We start from the raw sequence: 12,434 nt of genomic DNA on the forward strand, positions 1-12,434 counted from the left end.
ACCTGACCCTAAGGCCACCTGAAGCCTCTTTACATATCAGTGTCAATTATTGGATACTTAACATAAATCAGACAACTAATTGGAATGTCTCTTAACCCATTACTTAACACAGCTCAGGCGAATAACATGGATGCATTTAAGTAGAAGCTAACAAGTACATGATGAAGAAAGGAATAGGACTATCTGCTGACAGGGTAAGAGGAAGTAAGCAAGGAGGTTCATGTGGAATATAAACACCAGTGTGAGCCAGTTGTGTTGAATAGCTTGTTCCTGTGGTATACCTTCTGTGGAATGTTACCACTAAATCAAAATATACGAGTGGTTAAAAATACAAGCCGACAATTTCAGAGTGGCAGTACTTGGAGAATAAGCCTATTTCTGACACAGGCAAGCACTCCAATTTCAGAATATTTTTACAGTGAAGTAGGCCATTCAACCCATCACATCTGCACCAACTCTCCAAATGTCAATCTGCTTAGTGGCATTCTCCTTCTGCCTGCTCCTTGCAAACGCTGCACATTTTTTCTTTTGAATGCCTCGATTGAACTCATCTCCGCCACACTCAGGAAGTGGTATTCAGAATCTTAATCACTCCTCGAAAAAGTTACTTTCTCATATATTTCTTGTTTCTTTAAATCTTTGCCCTCTCTTGTTCAATCCGTGGGAAATGTTTCTCCCCATCTACTCTGTCCAAAACGCGCCTCATGATTTTGAATATCTCAGATCTCTTTGACCTTTTTTCTCCAAGGAAAACAGTTACAACTTCTTCAATCCACCTTCATAATTGAAGTTCCTCATCCCTGGAATCGTTAATTTGAATATTTCCTGGGCTCTATCCTACACCTTCACACCCATCCTGAAGTGCGGCACCCAAAACTGGGAAAAATGCTGCAGTTGAGGCAGAACTTGTGTCTTGCACAAGTTAAACAAGTTATCTGCTTTTGTTTACAATCCCCCCCCCCCCACTATTAATAACGCCTAGGATACTGTATGTTTATGAACTGCTCTCTCAACAGTCTTAGCACCTTCAATTACTTATACACCTAGTTCGCTCTGCTCTTGCATCCCCTATACACAGTTGTAGCCTTTTATTTTAAATAGTCTCATCAGGATTGTCCTACCAAAATGAATAACTTCACATTTGTCTATGTCCCTTTGGAGCATCACACTATCTCCCTCTAGGTTCACAACGATTCCAAGCTTTGTATCATACACAAACATTTGAAATGGTGCCCTGTAAACCAAGGTTCTAGTTCACGGATATCAGGGAAAGCAAGCAAGGCTTAACCTTAGAAGAGCAAAGATCTGCTAGGCCTTGGCAATTTGCATCCCGTTCCATCCTTGCTCATCAACTCTGCAATTGAGGGGCAGCACGGTAACGCGGTGGTTATCACTGCAGCCTCATGCCGCCGAGGTCCCAGGTTCGAACCCGGCCCTGGGTCACTGTCTGTGGAGTTTGCACATTCTCCCCGTGTTTGCGTGGGTCTCACCCCACAACCCAAATGTGCAGGGTAGGTGGATTTGCCACGCTAAATTGCCCCTTAATTGGAAAAAATGAATTGGGTACTCTAAATTTATTTTTTTTAAACTCTGCAACTGATCAATTACTGAATGAAAATATATTATGCTACACTTTTGAAAATACTTAGTTAGCTGTACACGCACACAGCTCTACACACACTGAAGTTCATGAGATCTACCATCATATCACACAACAGAGCTACCAGATTATGCTGTCGGATTGAAAGCATTGAGGATACAAAGATCTTGGTGTAAATATCAGCAGCAATAGAATGTCCTTGTGAGCATATCAGCAAAGCATTTTTATGACTTTCCAGCATCAGTTTTAAGGGAATTTGAATATACCTCAAAACTCTGGATTAATTCTTTGCTGAATGGAGCCGAGTTTGGATAAAACCGAGTTTGTTCAAAAAGGAGATTGCTGGGTTGGCAACTTTCAAAGAAAATCTTCTTCACCAGGCTGTTTAAGAGATTAAAGATAAGACAGCTGCAAGTCCTTGAAAGTCTGCAAGGAGCTATTATAAACATCAGGTGCACTACCACCACTGGGAGGGAGGCAGAGAGAATACAAAAGGTACTGGAAAATGTGTTTGCCTTATTAAAAACCAGCCTTTTTATTAAGATCGGATCAACAAGTGCACAAAATTGACTGGAGCAAGCCCATAGGTCAGAAGAAGGTGATACAGGATACCCAGTGGATTAACCAGCATTGCCTGAAGCAGAAGAATTGGCCGTTCCCAGTCAAATAGTTGTACTGATTAAGAAGTTGAGTCTCTGTAAAGTTGTGGGTGTTTTAATGTTAATAAAACCATTACTTTGGAAAAATTTTAAAAAGCAATGATTAATCTGACTTCTGAGTACTTTAAAGAATGTTAAAACAAGAACCCAATGCATGTTTTTAAGCAGGAGCTTCCTGCTGCAGGAAGCTTCCGGGTGCTTTGGGTCTGATGACATACAGCAGAGCGCCGATGTTAAAACAGCCGGACCACTGCCACTCTATAAGGAATTAGCCGACTTGCTTGGAGGACAGCGTTTATTGAAACTGTTACATCCTTGGGCAAAGAATAAAGTTGGCCTGTCATACATGCAACACTAAGTCCAGGATCAGAATTCATGTTGTCATCCTTTTGTGTATCCAATTAATAACAATCACAGTACATTCCGGCATACTGAACACAAGCATTTTTGCTGATGTGATGCTTTCTATCTCGGGGGAATTAATTAAGTGCATTGGTTAAATAAACCTCACAGAAAAGGAAAACCCCACCCATTCTTGCTATTGAATGCTTGATATTTGATACCTTGAAAATAGGTACATGTAATATTAGGAAGGGCACTGCAGGGAATCGGAGCTTTTAGAAGTTGGGGAGAAACAAATGCTATTGTCACACACAAGGTAGTGTTGCACATCAGCAGCTGTTTACACAAGGTGCCCAAATGAGCTCCCTGGTGGAGCTCACTTAGTGGCTTCCCTCAGTAATTACAAAATACTCCACTTAGCCATGTGGTTCGTAAAAGCACTTTCAGAGAGCAGGGCGCTGTGCTGTAGTGCGAAAGGAAAAGCATTTCTGCACCGCCTTTCACAACCTCAGGCCATCCCAAAGTGCTTCATCTATTGAAACACAGTCACTGCTTTAACTTAGCAAACAGGGCAGCCAATTTGACAGGATACTCAGTTTAATGCATCAGCCAAAAGATGACACTTCTGACCTTGCTACTCATCACTGCCCTGTAAGCGATGGCCTGGATTCAGTCTTGAGAGCAGGGGTTGAACTCACGACCTTCTGAATGGTAGACAAGTGTGTTACTGACAGAGCCACAGCTGACACAGGACAAGCAGTAACCAAAACCCAATGTGCTGAGTCAGGAGCAACGGCCTTGTCAACTCAAATTAGGAATGGCTGAATAGCTTAATTAAAATAGCAGATAGCATGTCCTTACAACACATCTCTATAATGTCCATGCAGAATAATTCTGCAATTTTAGAAACCGACTGTAAAAATGACTGATACAAGCAAAAAATAGAAAGCAAAGGATGATTGATGGGGAACCGTATTTTGTCAGCAAAATGCCAGAAATTTGAGAGATCAGCCAAATTGTTAAATTTTGTTTCTTCCATCCCATCCTCCACTTGCTCAGTATCAATTAGGTAGGCCTCCTTCAACCCCTCTTCAATTTTGTCACCTTACCTATTCTCTCTGGAACCAAAATAATTCATGGATTTGGCTTTGTTGGTACCTCACCCCAAGCTGTCGTTCTTCAAGTAGTCTACTGGACAAAAAATATCAACCGGTTATTCAATAGTGGAAGGTCATCACAGAAGAGCCCAACATCCCCTCACCTGATACACTCAACACCAGGGACAGATAGTGCTCAGGAATTGGGCACATTCCTCCCCCAACACCCCCTCCCCCCCCGCATGATTTTAAAAACAAGGATGAGATTATGTTTACTCCCCCTAAATTGAGTTGTTGCAAGACTGGAAGCCAATGTGGGTCAGTGAGTACAGGAACAATGGGCGACGGCGACACTTACCTTAGTTCAATTGGGAGTGAGTGGCGCCTCGCTCTGTACATTGATCAGGGCTGGAATAGCATGTCAGTGCCCTGATACAATCAGTTTCTTATTTCATAATTCATGGAAATTACAGTACAACCTAAATTGCAGCTACCTTATTTTGTGAAAGTTCTTTCTGCCTTGACAATCCAAACCCACGTTACACAACAATAGACCGAGAGAATGTTCAGAGCAGAAACTTCTAAACCACACAATAGACAAAGTGAACGTTCACAATGTGAACAACCTAACCAGGAACCGCACAATTTAGTCACCCAAGCCCATCATGTCTCATTGAAATAATGCTCTAATTTGTCTTACTCCCCCTGCTTTTTCCCTGGAAGATTTTTTTCTCATTCCCCAATATAAATCCAATTCCTTGCTGAAAATTACAATTGAATCATCTTTCACCCTTTCCAACAATGCATTCCAGATAACTCTTGTTCCTTGGCCAATTTGTGTAACCTTCTAGTTACCAACTCTGCTGCCAGTGTAAACAGTTCATCTTTAAAAACCTTTGCAATTTTTCATGTCGTCCCTGTTAATGGGCAGCACAGTGGCTGGCACTGCTGCCCCACAGCGCCAGGAAGCCGGGTTCAATACTGGCCTGGGGTGACTGTGTGGAGTTTGTACGATCTTCTAGAACCTGCGTGGTTTTCCTCCAGGTACTCTGGTTTCCTCCCACAGCTCAAAGCTGTGCAGGTTAGGTGGATTTGCCAGGATAAATTGCCCCCAAGTGTCCAGGGATCTGCAGGTTACAGGTATTGCACGGAGTGGATCGGTGCAGACTCGATGGGCTGAAGGGCCTTCAGTATGTAGGAATTCTGTGACTGTGAGCCACAGTTTGAAGGAGAATAATCCTAATTCCTTGAGTCTCTCCGCATAGCTACAGTACCATTGTAATAAACCCTGTATGTGACCTTGCCACGGCCTTGGCATCCCTCCTGAAATACAGTGCCCAGAATTGAACACTGTACTCCAGTTGAGGCCCAGCCATTGATTTAAGAAGTAGGTTCAGAGAATGATTGTGTGAAGTAATCAAAGCTGAACTAGTTTTAAAATTTACTGCAGCTAGACTTCATAGTTTTTTTTAAATTCCAAGATGGCCAGTTGGCTCCAGCAGGTCCTTTTGTCCAAAAACCTAACCGGGTTAATGGATTGAAGTGCAACCTTTCATAGAGACTGACACACAATAGTGTACATGGTTAACCGGGTTAATGAACATGGTAATTTGTGGTCAGCTGTGACAACAAACATGGCGTCTGGAACAACTGCCTATATCATTGGCGGGGCACAGTGAAACTTGTGCATCTAAACTAAACTGTCTGCATCTAAACAGAGCAGCACTTAACACCAGCAGAAAATGCTTCAACTGGAAAGTGTACTATTCCCCCAAGTTTGCACCGTCTCCTCATGCCTGTGTGGGTTTCCTCCAGGTGCTCCAGTTTCCTCCCACAATGCAAGATCTGCAGGTCAGGTGGATTGGCCTGTATTGTAATTGAATGCAAGTCACACTACATTACTTTCAGTGCATCTTCCATTGAAATAATAGTTCATTCAGCATCCCAAGGCAATCATATCTTAGCAGTGGCACACAGACCCAAGTCATAAGTTTATGCCCTATTCCAGAGACTTGAGAATAAAATCCAGACCAACACTCCAGCGCATTGGCCAAGGGAGTACTGCTCTATCAGAGATGGCTTCCTTTGGTTGAGTCATTAAACAGAGGTCCAATCGTCAGAAGGGCATTGAAAATCCATTAAACTACTCAAAGATAAGAAGCACTCGTCCTGGTGCCCAGGGACATTGCTTTTCCCCTAGCAATCACCCAAGAATAGATGGCCTGGTCTTTTTGGTCGTCTCGTTTTGAAAAATGATATAATTGAATTAGCAGCTGAGAAAAGGTTCACTCGACTGATTCATGGGATGAAGGAATTACCTATGAAGAAAAGTTGAACAGTTTGGACCTATAGTCATTGGGAATTAAGAATGAGAGGTGATCTTATTGAAGCACAAGATCTTGAGAGGTCTTAACAGGGTAGATACCAGGAGGATGTTTCCACCTTTTGAGGAAACAAGAACTAGGAGACAGTTTAAAAGGGGTCTCTGTTTTAAGACCGAGATGAGGAGAAATTCTCGGAGGGTCGCTCGGCTTTAGAACTCTCTCCTCCAGAAAGCAGTGGAGTCTGGGCCACAATTTACCGAAGGCAGAGTTGGACAGAGTTTTGATAAACAAAAAGGTAGCTATGGGTTATTGGTGGACTGACAGGAAAGTGGGACCACAAACAGTTCAGCCATGATCATATTGAATGTGGAGCATGCTTGAAAGGCAGAATGGCCCACTCCTGCTCTATGTCCCTCTGGTCATGCTCACATTGCTCTCGGCAAACTATTTCCAATATGAAAATAACTACACCTAAATTGGCTGCAAAGCACCTTGGGACACCTTCAAAGGCACTATGCAAGTCAAAGTGTTGCTTTTAAATCCCCCCCCCCCCATCCAAATGTAGGAAGTGGGATTCATTTCCCCAAAACTCGGAGCTTTACTATTTTGTTAAAATTATCTATTAAGGGCAGCATGGTGGCGCAGTGGTTAGCACTGCTGCCTATGGCACCGAGGACCCGGGTTCAATCCTGGCCCCAGGTCACTGCCCTTGTAGAGTTTGCACATTCTCCCAGTGTCTGCGTGGGTTTCACCCCCACAACCCAAAGATGTGCAGAGTAGGTGGATTGGCCAGATGGAATTTCCGCTTAATATGAAAATATAATTGGGTACTCTAAACAATGACCTATTAAGAAGAAGAAGAAAATACCACGTACACATGAAAGAAGATCCTCCGAGACAGGCACTCAATTGACTGTACTGGAGAAGCCAAAGAGGTGAAAATCTCCTTCACATGCCAGAATACTCACTACTAAAGCACTAAGTACAGACAAAGTGAACTTTGTTTGCTCTTTTAATCAAGAGACCACAGCACCTGCATCAAATTACTTCAAATCAACATTATGGATCTGATAGCTGACTTGACAGCAGCAAGGATGTAATTCTAATCACAAACTGACACTGCTAAACCCCCTAAGCTGCCACTGGATCCTTGCCACCTAGGAGACAAAATGAATAGGGTGATGCAGTTTAACACAAGGATGTACACATCTTGATTGCAGCCCTCAATCCAGTTAATTCAGGAGGAAACTGGAGATGCTTGGTTTGAAGAGAAGCTCTGAACAGAAAAGTAGAAAATAGGAGTGGCTGCAGGTCATCAGAGCTTGCTCTGTCAGTCAGTGTGATCATGGCTGATCCTCTCTTGCCACCCCCTTGAGTCGAGAAATCTGTTTACACTAATTCATCCAGAAAAAATATTTTCCAAACAATAGGTAAATGGGATCAATTTAAGAAACTTTATAGCTGGAATTTAAAACAAGCCAAGCTGTCACAATATTTGTGCACAATATTTAGGTGCATGTGGTTAGCACAGCTGCCTCAGCACCAGGGATCTGGGTTCAATTCCAACCTTGGGTGACTGTGTGGAGTTTGCATGTTCTCCCAGTGTCTGTGCGGGTTTCCTCCCGAGTGCAATGATGTGCAGGTGGATTGGCTATGCTAAATTGTCCCTTAGTTCCCAGGTAGAACTGGAGGAGAGAGTTCTAAAGCCGAGCGACCCTCCGAGAATTTCTCCTCATCTCGGTCTGAAAACAGAGACCCCTTTTAAACTGTCTCCTAGTTCTTGCTTAGTTCCTAGTCGGCCTAGGTAGGGTGCTCTTTTGGATGGTCCGTGCAGGTTCGATGGGTGGAATGGCCTCCTGCTGCACTGTCTGGATTCTATGAATATTGGTTGATCTTCAGTGAGATATATTTGATGTGTCTGCACTTTAAAGTACTCACTTCGAGGTGAAAAACGTATTGAAGAACAAGTACATTCAGTTACAGGTTATGAACACAGGAAGCAGAGTTTACAATTGACTGCGAGACTTGTACCATCAGCTTAGCCAGACTTCTTTTGCAAATAATTGCTTATTTTGTCATGGGAAATAGCTCGTTTTGACGCTCTTCAGAAACACAGGCATTTAAAATGGATATGTCATGACTCCCTCGGGCACCACCAGTGTCGCTCGTAACATACTATTCCTCCATGCCTCATCCCATTTGACAGCTCAGCAGTAGATCGGTGATCAGGGAGGGGGATTAAGATTCCAGTGTGTAGGTCAAGCAGATCAAAACAAATCCAATTCATTTCTGCGCAGATGTGTCCGGCAGCGAAGCAAAGTGGGCTCTTGTTTTCACTGCACTTCAACCCACCCTACCGAAGAAAGACAACCAACTCTGAGCGAACTGATCCCCCAGGGGTTCTGAAAATATTGAGACATGGTGCAAGTTGCAACATTAAAGTTGCTACATTAAAGTAACAAGTAATCGCGTGGCCACCGTTTCGAGACCACGGGCTCCCCTCCCACATCTTTCAATGGAGCAGTCCCTTCCCATATTCACCCCCCCTTCCCGGGTTTATATCGTTTGCCCCCTCCCCCTTACCGTATCTTTCGAGCGCGCTGAATGTGCTTCCACTCTCACGGTCAGAGTTCAGCTCCTTCCTTCTCTACTTCCTGGCCACTTTTAAAGGGGCAGCGGGCTCCTTTACAAGCCTCCGACGACGAAGCGAGGCCGCGCCCACCATTAAAGGGATCCTCCACTCTCATGTTTTTGACAAGCAGAGAACGCCCACCCTGCTGGATGCTTACTTCAAAAGGCCAGCAGCAATACACTGGCCGCCAGGCAGAAACACGCGGCATGCCCAATGGAATATTTTTTTTAAATAATCTGAAAATTCTGAATCCGCTCGTCAGGATACAACTGTGCAGAGCTGAGACAAGCGCTTCCACACCCTAAAAGGTCTGGGATCGTATCTCAGACCAGCACCTGCCAACAAGCATTGCAAGGTGCATTGACAAATGTTTCCTTTAGCTCAATGTCCCAGAGGGCAGGAGACAAATTCAAACTGGCCAGCTTCTTCTGAAATCATGCAAGGCTCGACAGATCAGAGGCGAGTACGTTCTCAGCGACTCTCCCACATCAGAGGTTCTCACACTGCTGGGATAAATAATTTGAGGCTGGGATAAACAAGCCAAGCACCAAAGCTCACTTAATATCCTCTCGCCCGTAATTTCGAAGAGATCATGTATTTTGACCCGCCGGTTCTGAAATCTGGTGCACTATAGTAGACCATCACAGATTGTTCTCAGCTTCTTCACCACACCCAGCCATCTCTCTCTCTCACACACACACAATGACACAAACAGCAGTTGCATTTACATCAGTTGTTAAAAACTCTCTTTATAAAGGCATATGGAATAAAGGCAGGTATATAGAGTTCGGTCACATTTCAGTCACAACCTCAAAACAGGGTCGAGGTGTTAAATGTTCCAATGACATTTTGGTGGATAATTATCAATGGAAATTGAAGATGGATCCTTTAGGAAGGCAAGGAACCGGTTGGAGGTGGACAAGGAAGCATTGATTTTGGGAGTTCGCAATTTGCATTTACTTCTGGTAACCATCCTCACCAAACTTCTAAATTGTGTCTCAGCCACCTCCTCCCCAAAAAATACCTCAATGCCTGCCAATGTAATGAATCAAAGTCCTCTTAACTACACCGACATGACAATTGAGGGGCCCAACGCCACTCGATATGCCAGCTCAAATTATATCAGGGTGTTTTCCCCCTTAATAATAATCTTCATTGTCACAAGTAGGTTTACATTAACACTGCAATGAAGTTACTGTGAAAAGCCCCAAGAATTACTTCTCAGGAGTAACACTGCGGTGTCAAGATTTGGGGGGGGGGGGGGGGGGGGGCGAGAGAGAAACATGTTCAGATGACTGATATTTTGGACTTGCGAGTGCTACACCATCATGTGCAATGCGATACCGAGTCACACTGGCTATAAAAAGAGCCCAAAAAAGCTGTGGCCTCCTTCTGCACTGCAAATTCTAGGATTCTCTGATACTGCTGCCATAACAAGATTATTATAAAGCTTATAATATAGACCACAGAACTCACCTTTTTGAGATGCTGAACTGTAGCACCAACAATTGTGTATTATACTGAATGCTTGATCACCAAGTTGACAACTATTTGCACGGGAGGAGATTTTGATCAATTTAATTATCACCTCAGCACTCAGCACAGTTTTACCGGACTAATTCAGTCAGTACGTTCAATGATAACCTCCTTTTTCTTTACTATACAAAAGTAAATTCTTTGCTGTAGAATAGCTTCTTGGTAGATGACAATTTGACGGTTCCAGAAATCCATTATAGGCTGCAAAATGTCAGTGCTAGATGCTGGAGATTTCAGGCAGCACCTCCCTATGAGCAGAAGGGTGGCACTAGACTCATGTATGGCAGAACACATTCCAAATTCAGCATCAGGTTTTGCACAAAATGAATTACTGCAGAAGACAAACCTGCATTTGTATCGCAGAGCACTTAACAATTCCAAGTAGAGTTATAGTTACCATACAGGAAACTAAACAGCCATTTAAACCAGAAAGTTACACAATATTTAATCATGCAGGAAGATAATTACAGGCCTTCAATGTCACGAAGAATCATAGATTTTACAGTGCAGGAGGTCATTCAGCCCTCCAGGTCTGCCTCGGCCCTTGGCAAGAGCACCTACCCAAGCCCACACCTCTACCCTATCCCCAACTAACTTATTTTTGGGACACCAAGGGCAATTTAACATAGCCAATCCACCTAGCTGCAAATCTTTGGACAGTGGGAGGAAACCGGAGCACCTGGAGGAAACCCACGCAACGGGGGGGGGGGGGGGGGGGGGGGGGGGGGGGGGGGGGGGAAGAGAGACCGTGCAGACTCCAGAGAGTGACCCAAGCCGGGAAGCTAACCTGGGATCCTGGAGCTGTGAAGCAACTGTGCTACCGTGCTTCCCCAAGAACTCTCTTCACCTAAACTGTCGAAACAATGTACAGCTCACAACCACAGGGAGTATAAAAAGCCAATAGTGTAGATACATTTATGGGGAAACCAGACAGGCATGAAGCGGAGGTGTAGATGGTTACAACAGTATATTTAGAGGAACGATGAACTAGGTTTAAGTGGAGTACAAACACTCTCATGGGCTGACCTGGTTCCTTTGTGCTGTTCATCCTATGTAACACTTTGTAGCAAATAGTCAATATTGCCATAAGTCTAAGAATGTGCAGTACATGCAAGCGTTTTGAAATTTGCACCTATAGACAGTTTCAGACTCTCAACTCCAGGAACACGACACAAATGGTCAATCAAGTCGCTAATACCTGTTCACTGCCTCAGTGCAAGTTTGGTCAAATGTGGCGACTTGCACCAAAATCAAGTATGGAAGCCAATGAATCCAATGGCTGATTATGGTGTTCGGCTGACGGTCACAACAGAACCACCCAAAGCTGCAGACTGGCTGTCCAACCTCTCGGAATCTCTCCAAATGGAAAAAATCTAATTCGCTATCCGAGGGTCAGACGACGGCTTCCACAGAACGTGGGAGGCATTCACCCAATTGTTCCGGGACCGGTTTGTGGTCAATGAACAAGAATAGTCAGGTAGCCAAGAATCAGGGGAAAGTAGCCAATGCATGAGAGGGGGGGGGGGGGGTGAACAGTTAAACCCAAGAGGAAAGATAGGCAAACAACAGGAGTGGGGGGGGGGGGGGGGGGGGGGGGGAGGAGGGGGGGAAAGAGAAGAGACAGGGAACAATCGAGGAGAACCAGGGAGGTGGGGTGGGGAGGCAGGTAAATGATAGCCGGAAGGAGGGCACGGGAAATGATAAAATGATAACAAACTTGGCATTTACAGGAACAGAGAGCAAGGAGAATCCAGACGAAAGACGGGACTAACGCTGAAGGGGAGGTGAGCACGAGACAACAATGAAAACCATCCGGGAGAAACAAGTGACACCAGACCCATTCCAGTATTGCCCTCTAATTGTTTTTCCTCCGCCCAAATGTACATCTACCTCCCCAGTCTCCTCCCCTCCCCCCCCCCCCCCCACACACAAACAGATGCCTACTTATGTGTTGTAAATATTGCCAATTGTAGAGTTGCTGCTGTTGAACTGGTGCATGATACCGTACCAGTTAGTTTATTTTTATTACTACTTTTGGGGTTTTTTTTTTGTATGTTTATGTGCCCTTTTCTATAATATATATCTTATTCGGTGTACATAATGGTAAATATACTTTGTTCAAAAACATTTATAAAAAAAAACAATCTCAATCCAAAGGACATCACTGCATGAATCACTCAGGTCCCAAACATCTTCAGCTGTTTCATCAATGACCTTCCCTCCATCATAAAATCCAAGGTGAAG

At 44.1% G+C, this 12,434-nt stretch overlaps 1 protein-coding gene across 11 annotated transcripts in view; it reads right to left on the bottom strand.

The window, feature by feature from the left end:
- Positions 1–8,720, bottom strand: part of zdbf2 (zinc finger, DBF-type containing 2) — a 31,013-nt gene extending 22,293 nt beyond the window's left edge. Inside the window, exons 1-2 of one of the 11 annotated variants that reach the window (XM_038787235.1) lie at positions 8,606–8,720; positions 3,711–3,789 (exon numbers count right to left, since the gene is read on the bottom strand). The gene's annotated coding sequence lies outside the window, so the exon portion shown is untranslated. Of the gene's footprint in view, positions 1–3,710; positions 3,793–4,056; positions 4,736–6,897; positions 7,564–7,589; positions 8,537–8,605 lie in introns of those variants that run through there. The other 10 variants (XM_038787175.1, XM_038787252.1, XM_038787210.1 and 7 more) reach the window with 10 other exon arrangements.
- Positions 8,721–12,434: the final 3,714 nt, after the last annotated feature.

Source organism: Scyliorhinus canicula, chromosome 2 (genome assembly GCF_902713615.1).
Source record: "Scyliorhinus canicula chromosome 2, sScyCan1.1, whole genome shotgun sequence".
NCBI classification, from domain to species: Eukaryota; Metazoa; Chordata; class Chondrichthyes; order Carcharhiniformes; family Scyliorhinidae; genus Scyliorhinus; species Scyliorhinus canicula.